The 16104-nt window shown below is 40.9% G+C and overlaps 1 protein-coding gene across 1 annotated transcript in view; it reads left to right on the forward strand.

Annotated features, from left to right (window-relative positions):
* The window catches only part of LOC105283841 (agrin), a 360457-nt gene that overhangs the window by 97491 nt on the left and 246862 nt on the right, over nt 1-16104 (forward strand). The gene's annotated exons all lie outside the window — the stretch shown is intronic.

A 16104-nucleotide genomic window follows, 5' to 3' on the forward strand; every position in this document is an offset into this window, starting at 1 on the left:
CGTGTATTCACATGTATTCATGTTCACTATGTTGAAACGATTCAGTATGATTGTTACTTTCACAAAAGTAGCTGTTAGATTTCAATCGTCGTGTGAACTAGCAATTACTATCAGAATGCCAAAAGTGTTTTCAAATGAGGAATACACTGATATTCATTTCGTGTACGGATTCTGTGACGGAAATGCACGAGCTGCCGTACGAGAGTATCAACGTAGATTTCCTAACAGGAGAGTACCAGATAGATTTAAAGCAACGAATTACTAATTCAGTTACTGAGATGCAACAAAATTTTCAGGAATGTCGTACTGTAACAAATTCTGTACTACGTCGATGTCTAGCTTGTATCGATGTGCAAGAACAACATTTTGAAATGCGTCACTAAATCATTGCGTAGATAATTTATATTTTTGTGAAAAAATCCGTTGTTACTTATCTCATATTTCTTTTCAATATTGGTTTATAACTTTGTAATAAAGCATTTCTAAGCAAACTCGATATAAGAATTTTTTTTATTTCCACTAGTAGAATATGCTCCCGCAGTTTGTCGGTTAAAACCCGGGACACCCTGTATATATATGACGACTCTTTGTCGTGTAAACAATACAACGTCTAGGAGCCATAATTCGAGCGCGGGGAATTGGATACTCGATCGGAATATTAGATATCGGAATACTGCAGAATTAAGTTCTCTCGACTCTCGTAATTAAAACTTCCTCTCCATTAACAAGCGCGCGATGGAGACGCCGAGAAGAGCTCGTTTCCGAAACGCGCCACGTGCACGCATTTTGAGAACCGCTGTCCCGCAAATCCAGTCCGCAGGCAGTCGGGTCGATGCGATTCGAAACTGAAACCGTCGCGGTCTGTAGGGATGTGGAGGAGGTGAGGACCGGGTAGCTTTCATTCGCTAAAAGGCCACCGAAACGCCATTGTGCTATCTCTCGAGAGTATAACCGGCGCAACGATACGCGATGGCCGCGTTTTGGCCACTCGATTTACCAGTAACGGAATAACGCTTCTCTCTCTTTCTCTCTGTGTATCCTCGGCTGTAACGCCGATGCTGTACGGCCGTCGAAGTGCCCGGCCAATCGATTACGTAATGGTCGAGCCTGGCAAACGAATTTTACATGCACACATCCGTTCTTGAAAGAGCCACGTCGCTATAAAAAATTGTTCGGCTGCTTCAAACCTCGTAGTTCTTTAATCGGTCGTGTTGGCTGCTGATGAAGCGGCTGTTTGTTGTATCCGCAATCTCGTTAATTCATTCATCAATTCCACCATCGCCTTCGGTGCCTGCCAGCTGTGTACTTTTCACAAAGGGATGGTTCATCGGCATTTAACCACGATTGCTATGGTATCACACGAAATTATCGAAATAGACGTACGGCGTAACGTATCGTTGGGATATCGCATTGGATATTGTTGGATTATCGATTATTCGATTACTCGACACTCTCATGTACAAGATACAACTGTGCTACGGTAACGTGGGAAATACCCTGGCAACACGTTCACATAGGGGTGGCGCGCGGCAGGATTCCGTGCACCGTTCGCGTAAGGGTGCACGAAACTTGCTTGAAGGTCAATGGCAACGAGAAGAGTTTTTCCGATGCTTTTACCGCTTCCGGCTTTTAGCATCCCGAACATCGTGAAAAGTTGGTTGGTCGCTTGGTTGGCTGGCGGTTGGTTGCTACATTCTTTCTATCGCACGTACGGAAGACACATTCTGTACGTGGTGCACCACGTACAGCCGAGGACCTTTATCAGGTCGCACCTACCTGCGAGCGGTGATAAGGTTACGCTAAGAGATTGCCTCTTGTGAACGGACTCGAGGGTGAAACTTTCTCCCTCTTTCCCTTTCTCTTCCTCTCTCTCGGCCTTATCCTCCCGTCTACTACATCGAATTCACCCTTACCCTCACGGTCTTGGAACTGACTGCTCGACGATTTCTTCTTGTGCCTCAAACGCGCCTCTCGCGTTCCGTCGATTTTATCCCACGAGACGTCGATCAGCAACGAGGAAAAAAGTCGGAGGTTCACGCGAAGCTACGTGGGAGAATGGGTCTCGTGTAATCGCTACTTCGTCATGACAGAAGTGTAACTCGCGTGACGTACAGTCCTTCGATGTTGAGTAGTAAGATTGTTCTGTTACCATTTCCCTCACGTTTCGAGATTTTATCAAATTCCGTTTGAGCAAATATCAATAAGGAGGAGGAGGAGAAATGCGCGCGCGCATCGACAGTTGGAATTATTCTCCGTCTGGCGATTATCGATAGTCTCATTAGAATCTTTCATTAGATTTTCACAAAGATTCCTAATAGAAAATCACGTTATTACTTATATAATTAAGGAATTCAAATAATGGAATATCACATTCTATTAGATTTTCTCCCATTATGTCGATCCGAATTCTATTATTCTGTTAGTAGACGCTGAAAATTGCTATAGATTGCCAGAAGAAGATAAATTGAATCATAAATTAAATGAAAAGATAAAATTTTGGTAAATCTACCGATTAGCGAACCCACCTCCTATCACCTTGTCCTTGCATTTATTATAGAGGTCACCCTCCTGAGTAACATTGTGCAAGTTTTAACCGTCGGTCGTTGTTTACTAAAAAGTTATTAACAAAAGAAGTTTAATGATTTTGCACGAATTGTCAGCTGTCTACGCGAACCAAGAACATAATATTGACATATATTACAAAGGTCACTTTCCCGAATAACCCGCACTAGGTTTTAGTCGTCGATCGTTGTTTATGAATAAGTTATTAACAAAAGAAATTTTGCAAATATAGTAGTTATTTTGAATATTGAAAGATATAAAAGACGAATATGTATATGAACGAAGGAAGGAAAGTCATTTAAAGCAGTGAATTGTTAATATATAGAACAGTTTCTTTTAATATAAGTACAAAGTATTCTTCACTTTAACCAAAAGCATAAACAGTTAAATACAAAGTATTCTCTGCTTTAACCTAACCTAAACTAACCTAACCTAACCTGGTTAGGTTATATTTTCCGAAACTGGAGCCTCGGACAGCTCGTTTTCAGCCCGCTTCGCGGGAGGGCGGGGGCAGGGACTTCGCCCCCCCCCCGCCGGAATCCGTGCCGTGTACCAGGTGATCAAAATCTGTACGGTAAAATCTGTTACACTGGTTTTGGCGGGGGGCGGGGGGCGAAGCCCCTGCCCCCCGCCCTCCCGCGAAGCGGGCTGAAACCGAACGTATGTGTCCGGGGCTCCAGTTTCGGAAAATATAACCTTTTGCTTGTTATGGACGGCTAAAAATTCGTGCAAAATCATTAAACTTCTTTTGTTAATAACTTTTTAGTAAACAACGACCGACGGCTAAAACCTTTTGAAGGTCACTCAGGAGGGTGACCTCTATAATATATGTCAAGGACAAGGTGATAGGAGGTGGGTTCGCTAATCGGTAGATTTACCAAAATTTTTATAAAGAAATAGATAAAAAAATCTCTCAATTACATATTGGTTGTCGAAGCGAAAAAAACAACAAATGAGGAAAAGAAAATTGTGAATTTAAGCTGATTTGCATCATACTGATGGAAAAACGCGTTGGAATTTCCAGTGGACTTTCAGTATTTGCCATTAGCATACCTTGATCAGAATTAATCCGCGTGCGATGAACAAACTCGTTAAAGCGTCTCAGTTTGCTGAAGCACCACTCCTGCGTACTCGATCTCGCATCCGATATGCGCAACAGCCCCGCAATGCGTAACGTAATTACGTGCGTAATTATTACCCGTAACAACACTTCATTCTATTTACGAATCAGTAACGGAGAGAGAAGTTGGAGCAGGACTAAAATTACCATTATTTTAACGGGACGTCAACGAAATTTACATGTTATTCGTTCGTGATTATAACGATGCGAAATAAAAATAAACGCTGGAAATACGCTCTGTTAATTCCCAGTATCATGTTAATATTATGTAGATGACAAGATTGACTTTCACGATAATTATGAAATATATGTAAATTGAAAAATTCCCAAAAATACTTCCCAAAATTCTCTAATGTTTTCACATTAATCTTATTGAACAGAGAACTCGCTACGCAAGATGAAATCATAATAATATAATATAAATTCAAAAATTTTCTTTTATTAATATTAAATTTAATTATTTTATTTATCATTGAAAAATTGAGTCTGTATCCATTTTTATAATTATAAAGGATTAAAATAATATAACTATATTTTATATCAATTTTTTAGCACAATTTATTTAAATAATTTCGTTCTTTTTCTTTGTGTATCTTACATACAATATTAATATAATATAAATAAAATATTTGTCAACGATCTTTAATATTTTTCCATGTTAAATAGATATTATATATGCGTATGTATGAAAAAATGTTGTTTGAAATGTTTTAAGAATGAATAATGTGTTCTTGTTGCACCTTACAGTTGAACCTACAATCGGATTTAGTTAATGCAACTACTGTTACGTTAACTGTTAATTAATGCAACTGCGATGCCTGATGTGTTTTCTCGAATCGAGTTCTGCTTCATCAATCAAGCAATGAATTTCACGTGGGTCGATCTTCCCTTCAGTTTATTCAGCGATAAGCGGCAGGTGTGCAGTAACATAAACATTTTATTACATTATTGCACTGCTGTATGTTCAGATCGAGGAGCTAATTGACTTTCCTCGATAACAGTTTCCCACAATAGTTTCCCGATACTGAGAGTTGCAGCAGGAACGTTCGCGGGATTCGGAGAGATTTCGTTAATTGATTGATATTTATTTAAAGGATCCCAGATAGAATCGTACATACAGTTACAAAAAGTTACGGTTATCTATAACAATCATAAGGATAACAAAATACTAAAGTTATGAAAAGGAAGTTTTGCAAGATTTTTTACATATTTTTATCGTCGACGAGTAATAAATATATAGAAGATATTGTTAAAATGCTTTAAATTTTAATTAAAATTGAACAAAAAACATTTAGTTTACGATTGTTAGTAGCGATATTTATATTTACACTATCACGGCAAACACTAAAATAAAAATTACAGAAAGAAGAATATGGTTGATTTTTCATAGTTAACGAAATGATTCTGTAGCCTGAATTCATGACGAAAAAGAATAAAACAATATATTGATAAAACTATGCATCAATGCATTTATTGAATGATAATATTTTGCGAAATGGACAACCTGAAAATAGTTTCCATTTTTCCGTTATCGGTCTTTCGATCTAGCATTTTTGCAGGCACAGCAGGATCGCTTTGATTACACAATTCAGATATAAAACTAAAAAGCATCGAGAAAAAAATATTCTTCTGTTGCCGGCCTTAGCAACGTTATTGGAAAGGAAGGCGTACCCTCGCAAAAATTAAAATGATAAGTTCATAATGGAACACGAAACTCTTGGAGACGAATTGGAATATAAGATTCTTGTTGAAACGTGTAATAATTATTTTAGAGTCTACTTCACGTATTTGCATCGTGCATAAACACAAATACATGGCTGATAAATGTTCGGTATAATGAAAGCATGAGCTTTATGCGCTCATCAGCTCTTCTTAAATACACCGATGAAAATGGAGAAGTAAAAAGAATGGTGTTCTCTTTCTATTTTCTTACGATTTGATTTCGATATCGCCCGAATCGAGCTTGTGACGGCATTGCCGAACATTTCTGGGTTAAGCGAAGGGTAGAAATAACGCGACGGGTTGTCGATTCTCTAAAAGCGCGATAACCGGCGCTTGGATGTCCCTGGCCCGTTGCATCCGATATCAGCCGGTGCGAAAATGTCAGTGCACAGGCACGGTAACTAAAAAAGGGAGACAGGAACGCCCATATCCGCGAGATTCGCGCGCGCCACCGAAAATCGAGGGCATAAATTAATCAATGGGACGAGCCTCTCTGGACCGACGACCTCGTTTATCGACGTTTCCTCTCACTCTTTCCTAGTTTTTTCTTTTCCGAAAAAACTAGATTGGTCGCAATAGAAAGGAGAACTGTATAAAGAACTCACTGACAATAAGATTTTGTAATAAAAATGCGTCTGTATTGGGATTCACTAAACATAAAAAGTTTATATTTTATATCTCTCATTGCAATTTTTATTTTATAATTTTCATCACTACATTAGCGCGAAATGTTTTGTGCAAACAATATACTGTTATCTTTCCATTGAATTGATTAATATTTTCCCATTCTGCCGAGGTCTCCAGTGAATAAATAGGAAATATGATGAGAATGGCTGTGAATGTAATTCGATGCTCTACATAACAGCTTATTATTATGAAACAAAAGTGTATTAAAATATCTGTCTCTACCCGCTAATTCTCAATAATTCACAGTGTATATATCTTTCTCTGTGTACTTTCTCCTGTGCAAACTAAATCTGTTCATATAATTTGCGTGATTTGAACTCTCTGAATTGACGATTTACACTGTGAAGAAACTTTCCTCGTATCTTGCATATCGTTTTCCTATGTATGCACATATAACTTGCGCTATTAGAAAGTAAACACTGAACGCACGAACATTAAACTTTCCAAGATTCAGCCGGTTAGCGGGGTCTTTGGAGCGTGTTTCATGGTAACCACGTACAAGGCACCCCATTGACGATGCGCGGCGGTGGCTTTTACCGCGGCCGTTCGTTAAAATTGTCGCACGTCGAATCCGTCGATAAATCTGGGCGTAACGGCACGACCTTAAATTAGCGGATTAAAGTCGCATTAGCTAAATGCGAGATTGACGCGGTTTCTCCGGTCCCGTGTACGTGTGCACCTGTACGGTTGATGGTGCGCAGTTCGCGGTGTACGTGTGCGTACGTGTACATCGCACCCCTGCCAGGATCCTGTAATTCCTGCAGCAGCGCGCTGTGACTGAGACATGGTCCCCCTGGGATCGCCGGTCGAGATTTACGGATCCTCCTGCTGTATCGCTACCGCCGCCGATTTATACACGTGCGGCGCGCCGCACCCTCTTCTGCCCTCCTGTAACGACCCAAAGGTAGTCGGTTTCTCTGAAAACGAGAACGGAGACGTTAACGATCTTTCCAAATCCGCCGCTTAGAAATCGATCTCACATCCAAGAAAAACGGGAAATGGAAGAGACGACGGTCAGGGATTCGAGCGTTGCGCTGTGAAACGCCGTGCGTTTTATGTAATCCTTCAGCGCATCAACTACCCTATGCGCGCACGGATCATTCTTCTCGACGCAAGGGAATATTTTTAATGTTCGTCTTGTGTGAACCAATATTTATCATAATAAACTCCGTGAGCAATTTTGGATTAATCTTTTCATTGGTGTATCTTTTTTCGGCAATTTATATTGGATTGTACTCGCGAAGTTATGTATTTTAACAATTAGTGGCAAAATATCGTAGTTTATAGTAAAATTGTAATCTGAGATTTTTATTAAAATAATGAAAGTTGAAAATTGTATATTTTGATGCGCGTTATATTGTTTTATACATTATATTCTTCGACGATAATTGAAATGAACTTGTAAATCAATAATCCAATATCAAATATAATTTTTATAATCAAATATCCAATTATATTGGATATTGGATTATAAAAAGTATATTTTTTATGAATTTTTAGCGATTTCGGTAATTTATTAAAAAGCCGCGTTACTGTTTCAATTCACGTAGGAAAATATGGAGGTACCAGAGCGATGTTAAGGCTGATACGCGCGTTGAATACATCCCTTGGATTGTCACATTGAACCCTCCATCGTGCCCATAATACCTGTACTATATAGCTCACATCGACGAGCCCCTTTGTGCCCGCGCGCTATCGAGTTCAAGCACAACGTGCTTGCGAGCAAAGGGGAATACTATGACAGCAAGTATTCGTGTACACATTTCCGTGGCTTTCGACGGCTTTCTCCGAAGAGAGAGACAGAGAGAGAGAGAGAGAGAGAGAAAGAGACTCACAGAGTGAATCATAATTGAAATGTTTATAAAATAAAATTTCCATAATTTTATTGTTATGCAGATTGCTGGACACGATCTCATAAAACATATACAAAGTAAATGTTAAAAAATTGATAATCAAATAAAAACGCGCGTTGTGCAATGCATCGCAATATGACATCAATGTAAATTCAATCCACACATTAATTGTCAAGATATTTTTTAAGAATAACAGACTGATAAACAATGCAATGTTAAATTTTTGTCAACAAAAGCGTGTCGATAAATGGCGATCTCTAAAAAATTGAAATGTTTCATACGAATAAACCTTTGCTATTGTTTCGCGTCTCATTTGCTTCATTCTCTCGTAATATGTAGCGGCAGGTTGTAATATTTTCCATGATTCATCAAGATAAGAAGATTGAATTCTCTTAAATAGCGTGTGTCAATAACGTCGCGAAAGTAATACGTATACGGCGGGAACATATCGCGTTGTATGCAGTCCTAGAATCGTCCTTAAGAGGGGAGGAGCGAACAACCAGTTGGATAACCGATTGTGGCAATAATGCGCGCATTGTGGCTCGTTCTGGTGCATCCCTTTTGCTTGAGCCCTCCACGCTGCCGAGTCCCAGATACACGGCCGATTGCGATTCAATACCACGATGAGCGAAATTCTGATACGACCTCATATACCTGCCTATCTGACTGCACGTTCCAGCAACAATGGTGCATTACGTCCGTTTAATCGATGATAAATCACTGGCCGATATCCGTGACCGATAGTCCTCGCTGCCTTTCGAGGGAAACGCCGCTGGAAATATTTATCGCGCGCAAAATGATTTATTCTGTGCATTCGTCGCTGGCGTTTCGTTATTAATTCTCGATCCCATGATACCGATAATCGTGTACAAGAGCTGATAGTCTCTCACACGTCGCGCGTCCTTTTAAGAGCTCCAGATTGTTTCCAGATTGTACCGCCATTTTGCATCTCAATCAATTTAATCCCCCGTGTTTTTACGCGCAGTTATTTTCACGATTTATTGCTTCGCAAAATACGCGCAGCTTATAACGATCAATTTTTCCTGAATTAAGCATCTGTGCTGCAATCCAAACATTTACGACGGAAAGAAGCAGAAATATCCGCTCGAATTTTCATGCAAGAAAAATTGAACACAGCTTCATTAACGCGGTGCCGTCGCAGATAGAACCCAATCTTTCCGGGACACCCCATACACACATTGTGTTCCAAATAGCCTCCGCTCCTCCTCTCCGCCCGAGGGAGACTCTATAAAGACTGATTTACGCGCTGGATTTATGAAGACCGTTCGGTTTTCTAGGTAGTATTTCACCGATGGCAGGCTCTTTTTTTTAACGCGCGGAACCTTCAATCTTTTTTCCTCGCTCTTTCTCTCTCCCTTCCTCCCTTCCTCGCTTTTTTTTTCGCCCCAATGAATCGCCGATATCGACCATTCTCGACCATCGCCTCCGAAATCGCGATGGTCGATGCACCGCATGATCGCAACAGCGCACCACCGTTCCGCTAGTGTATATTCGACGCCAGCATCGCGCTGCCGTTTCGTCTGATAATCGCATAATTTAATCGCGAGCCAGATTTCGTGGCCAGTACTCTCAACGTTCTCTCACTCGCACCCCGAGAATATTCGCGTGCGGGTTGTCGGTTGCGGATTTTTTTCGTCGGCCGGAGGATTCCTCAGCGCTCCGACCTGTCGTGCCTGCTGCGCGATTGATTTTTCTCTTCTTACCCTCCTCCCGCTGTTTCTCTCTGCTTCCCTTTTGTTGCGGTACTTTCGCGGAGAATCGCATTCTCCGGATTATTATTTTCCGGTATGATAAAAAATTTGCGGTTTTCTTATACATTGGCTAAAGCGATATTAATCAGTTAATCGAGAGATTTATTTTTCTTGGGATTAATGCAACGTAATGTGGCAAAACGCGTCATCCCTGGAAGTTTTATATTTTTGTATGTTATACTATCTCGTGCTTCGTGATTTTCGACAATTTTTTTCCTCACGCAGTTTTTCGCACTACAAAATCGCGAAATTGCAAGTAAAAATTTAACTAGCAATTGAAGGAATGACTACACTCTTTTTTGCGCTCTTTGGTATTACTTCTTGCATTATCGTTATCACTCTTTTTCATGTCTCTCCAGAAACATGTTTCGCAATGGATTTGTTCTCTCTCTCTCTCTCTCTCTCTCTCTCTCTCTCTCTCTCTCTCTCTCTCTATGCCTTGTTTATTTTCCCTTTGTTTTTCTATTTGTTGATCACACGAACCGTAACGACATTTTGCCGGTCGATGCATCGCGGCACGATTGTAACAATGCGCCATTGCGACCGCACGTACACCGGCCGTTATGTCTGATAATCGCATAATTTAAGCGGCAGTAGATTTGCCCTGCACGCGATAGCCGCTTTCTCGTTCGGAAAAAGCACTAAAAACCAAATGCGATTGGATAAAGTGGATAGTGGACTGCAAATTTTCTATTGTCCCGCTGGTGTCGCTTCGCCGAACCGAACGTTCTGCATCGGATACCGGCGAGTGATTAGCGAAAACGTCGGCTCAGCAAGTCACCCGGATTTCAATTCATGTAAAAAACGCCTAACGGTCTATTGTTCTTTCTATGGTATCCCGTCTGTAAGAGTAAAAAATAGGAAAGGAAGTTATTAATGGGAAAAGTAATATTGATTTGTAAAAAACGCGAATGCAAACGTTTTATTAATAACGATGGAATAAAGCAAACTGGAATAAAGTAATTGTCTATTTTTTACGATATTAAATATCAAGAGTTTGTCAACTTTATTCAATAAGCCTTAATTGCAATATTTAGTCTTCCAAATGTTAACTATTCCAACCTACCATGATTACCATGATAAAAAATCTATATTATACATTATCACATGTCAAAGATATCAAAGATATCAACGTATCTGATATATCACGTATCGAAGTTTCAATAAATTAAATAAATTCAATTGCAATTAGGTTTACATTAAATCGATACGCTACCTCTGCCAATACACATGCACATTTTATTAAATCTGCATATTTTCATAGTAAGATCTTTTGATCAATGTCACTAAAGTTTTACTCTATCATCTGATCCAACCGCTCGTTTAATCTTTTATTGTATTCCATGCAGTTAAAGTGCTGTCTTAAAAGAAGCACTGTCTCTTAAAGTGACGCACCAAATTAATGCGCAAAGTCGGCCTTAGTGGTGAGAACAGACGCGGGTCAGCCTTAAGCGGAATGTATTGAGCGTTAAGTAGCAATGGAATGCCCTGCAGTGGGGTCGGACCAACCGCATAGTGGCCGAGCCATTCTCTTTCCACGATCTTACTCCGGGACTATAACTTACTTAGCGCAAATTGTTCTTCAGTGCACTCCACTCTATCATGCCGGGAGGGAACGTAGAGAGCGACGACACCGAGGAAGGATCTGCTGTCATATTAAGTGACGTTCGTCAATCCTACGAGCCTTTAATCGAGAGAAAAAGCTTTAGCGGACTTTTCGTAACGAAATGAGAATAAATCAATGAGACTCATGCTTTGCTCCTACAGAATTATTAACTGAAAATTGTCAAGACACATCGAGGATTAGCGATTACTTGAATGATGTTATAGTTGATCTCTATTTGAATCTTAATGAATAATAAAGTGATGTAGAATTACCTTTGAACTTGAGTAAAATATATTTTTGTATTTATAAAACCGATATCTTTTCATGTAAAAAAATTGCGTTCTGATTACTTGGTAGCCGGAAAAAGTCGCTCGTATTTCTAGTCCTTATCCTGCACATTTACGGTTTCATCCCGCCGATTTTTCGGCGATTCGGGTGGCGTTGGCCGCCGCCACCGTGCGGCTTCTGGCGGAAAATAAACGGCGGGAATTACGCCGGGTAACTCATTTGTGGGGCGATCCGCGCGTACCGCAAAAGGACGAAGACTCGCAGCCGGCGATGGTCAAGGGAGTTGGGGACGGGAAAGCAGTGACGAAGCTGGATACTGGTACTTACGGCCATGTTTCACGAGGATCGGTTAAAATATTTCGAGCCTTTTCATGCGCCTGCCACCGGACACAGTCCGGGAAAAGCCGAGGGAACGTTTCTCGCTTACGATGAGGTAGCATGGAAAAGGGGCACGGGAAGGGTGGCTTTTACAGAGCCGTAGGATTTAACTTTAGAGCGGAAAGAACCGGTGGGACGTGCGGCCAGCGGGGGATGTCTGGACGCGAACCTGGCCTTGTAAAAGGCTTCGTGCCGAGGCATTCGAAACGAAGGGAGTAGGAGGGCGGGGGTTGAAACGAACCCCAAAAGAACGGGATCGCCGGTGGCCAGTCCGCGGACTGAGAGGAAGAGGGAGCGCGGGGAAGAACTGCGAAGTTTGAAAGGGAGTGCGCGCCATTGGACAAAAACAGAGTGTCGCGACAGAGTGCTCAACCCCGAACAAAGGAAGACCGTGGCATGGTCGCGGAAACAAAAGGTTAATCTTCGTTGTTTTTTTTTTGCAGAATTTAGCGTTGCTTCCACCCTGGACCACCTTCTGTATAACTGCATTCGTTGCGTCGATCCGTCTCTTACGTAAGCGCGAGGGTTGTTTGCGAAAGTAAATACTAGATTTATACCGGTTAGACATTACGTTTGCGCCACCGCAAAACTGTTTCTTCATAACGAGCTACTTCCGAGTAAGTGGAAGTTGGAAGATGTTTCTTATAAGATTCATGTTTTTAATATCATGCTATCGTCATTCATATCATTCAGAAAATATGGGTTAAAAGAAGAATCTCAATATCTAAAAAACAGATATCTTTTTGTACTCTTTTTCTCTTTTACGAACAGAACATTGAGTGTTGTCGTCTGTATTACGTACTTTTGCACTAAAAAATTTTTTTTTAAGTGTTATAACGTAAGTTCACCAGAGAAATGTTTTTAAATTTCTGCTCGTCATTAAAGTACATAGATAATATCAAGTACGCATCGAATCCCAATCGTTGTCCTGATCCATCGGTTCCTTCCGGAAGATGAAAAAACGATGTGCAGCTGCAGATGGATTGAATTCTGTCAAAGGGATAACAGAGATGATATTAAAAAAAAGTCGCGGAACACTCATGTGCGGAATGACGATGCTGTCGCACATCACTCGAGTATTTTCTTTTATTTTCACGAGGAGGGCTCTCTATGAGCACAGGTCATATAGAGAGACATTCCCAAACGAGGTCTCTGTACCTTCCGATGATTAACCGGCTCAGAGTCGCGCGCATGGAATAGAGAATGACGTGTTTTTGTTCGCGTTTATCCGAGGGTCCCTCTTGCTTGCTCCACGATGCATTATGTATGCTGGATTTTAAAGTAGACACTGCTCCGCTCTATGACGGCGACGCAGTGTTGCGCCGTAATCAGATTGCACGCGTGAATACGATTAGCTCGTTCTCGACAATGGCACTATGACCCGGTGACTTGCACTCGATGCAAATTAAGGCGCTTCAAGCACCAAGCGCACGAAAATCTTTATACAGATTCGTTCTGGAATATCCCATCGCTGTGAGATCGGAAATTTTATGAGGATCGGTTTTTAAAGAATTCACTCGCTTTGCTCCACGTTTAAAGTAGAGAATATCCCCGATTCCGCAAACGCGCGATTTTCTCTAATTGATTCGATTACTCGATCTACAACTATAACCAATTTTATCATCGACGGTAGAAGGTATCTTCGGTGTTCTTAAGCAAGCAGATCTTTGTTTTTACAACAATGCAGGGAGATTTACGACGGGTCCGCGCGCTGACGTTCGTGTATCAATTTTCGCTTATCATGCATGATCGTGCTACTCGGTTGTATCATTTGGTCAAACTATACTAATTCCAAAGTTAAGCAAGTCGGGGCGAAGTTGCTCGCGGCTCGCGGCACGCGCCGGGCCGCCTCCTGCATATATTAGACTTTATAATGTTGCGCGGCGGGTCTTACGTATGTTAATGCACGTTAAGCCTGATACGGCGTAACCGCGAGTCGGCTGCATTCACTGGCGGTAATTTGCATAGACCAACGAACGCCTTGCACAGCGCCCTATCGCTCGTAAATGTCCCGCCGCGATTCCATAACGATACGTCCCGAATAACGATCGACCCTTTTATGGGTATTCTGCCAACCGAGATTGCGCGAACGATCAAACGTGTCAATCCACGTATCGACGTGCCGTATGATATGTACTACATCGCTGGAGATATCGGCGAATAACGCGAATTCACGTAACAGCTTGGGAGTGCGGACGGTTGAATTAATCAACGCGAAGTGTTGTTGCGCGAAGCGCTTAGACACGCGATGCGAGAACGCATACGGTATTCTATCGATGTAATTGGTTCCCTTAATCTCCTTTGCAAGAAGCACTCGGAAACGACGCGCCGCACAGTGGGACAAAATCCCGAAAAGCTGGCCAAAACCTCAAAAATGAAATTTTGATTCCGAGAATTTTGAATGGTGGAAGATGTAGAGAGATGATTGGTGCATTAAATTCTATAGGTGAAAAAGGCCTACTCTCATACCTGCGTCTGTGTATTCAGTTCAAAGTTAACCTTCGTCTAGTGTCACGCATCGCACGAAAATATCGCACAAAATAACGTGTTACAAAGAACGTGAATAACTTGGAAAGGAAATATTCAATTTAATTCAACGTCATGGAGATGTTTCCTGGAGGTAAATAGAATATATTTTTACACTCATGGAAGCTAAATTTAGTTTTTATCGTGTTGAAATAAGATATGATTCGAAGCGGTTATGAAAACGATATAATTGTAAGAACTTCTATTTTCAACTAGAGGAAAAGTTACATATCCCGCCATATCCCGCGAAGATCAAAATTTTGGGCTTTAGTTTAATCTGTTATCTTACGAAATTCACAAGAACTAGCTGCCCGTAGCTGCCCATTCGGCTGTAATAATTTGTAATACTTAATCTAACCAACATAACCTTATTTTATTTATTTTAACTTCCAATCCGACGTGAAAACAATGCAGGCGCAGTTCCAAAATATTTAATGAATTAGTTTGTACTTTATTTATTTTACAGCATCTGCTGATGAACAATTACAGTATACCAGAAAAGAAGTTTTTTTAATTATAAAAAAGCATTTGAAAGAGGAATTCTCTGTTTTAATAGAACACTTAGAAAGAAGTATTTCCGAAAAAAGTGGACGTTCGGTATATATTGTCGCGATTTCTCACGAAAGTGTTCGAGAGTCAAAACACTGGAAGATACTTTTAATCGGCTTTTAATAACTTCTGATCCATATATTTCCAGTCTCAGAAAATTACCGCAGAAAAAACTAAAGAGTTTATGTCGGGAAGCTGTAGAGCTATTACTCCCTTCTGCAGTGTCTCTTACAACCGGAACGACACCTGGCCCAGCGAACGACAGCGATTCAGAAATTCATTATAATTCTGACATATATTAATTTTATTAACAATTGCTTGTAACGATGAATTTCAATTCTGATGTAAAGTAATTTCATTAATAATTCTTAATACCGATTTTTATCCATATTTAAAACCTATTTTAAAATAAATAGCCAATTTTTTCAACAATCTAACATTTTTCATAAATGCGTCCTCTATATTGGATCCGCCATTTTGTTTACAGTATTTTTGACTTCGGATTTGTAATCAGCGACCTCGAAACCTTATGTATACCAATTTTATCTCGAATCTATGTACAATTAAGGTTTTGGCCAGCTTTTCAGGATTTTGTCCCACTGTGCGCCGCGACGGCGTGTACCGTCAAGATTCGTCATCGTTGACTCCCTCCGTCACTTCTCTCTGTTTTATTGCATCACGTATGCTACATAAAATATCCCGCAGACGTAACTTTCGCGACGCGATATCGTAGAATTAATTTCCCGCATTAGACGACTGTTTATTTGTATTACCGCAGAGGGTGAGCCGCCGTATCTTATCTCGTGGACGGGATCAAACTTCGTATCCCGCCACTGGCACGACTCACCCTTCGAAGGTTCTTGATTACCATTAGCATCTGGCGGAGGGTTCGAGGTCGAAAGCTCGTTGTCTTGTAACGAGCTATATCTCCGGCCCTAATGGGTCCAGATGTAGTTACGTTCGTGGCTGGCTTAAACTACTTCCGGACAGCTTTATCTCGCCGCGACAAAACGGCCGACCAATCGCGGTTTCTTCCACTAG

The sequence above is a fragment of the Ooceraea biroi genome, chromosome 4 (assembly GCF_003672135.1).
Source record: "Ooceraea biroi isolate clonal line C1 chromosome 4, Obir_v5.4, whole genome shotgun sequence".
NCBI lineage: Eukaryota > Metazoa > Arthropoda > Insecta > Hymenoptera > Formicidae > Ooceraea > Ooceraea biroi.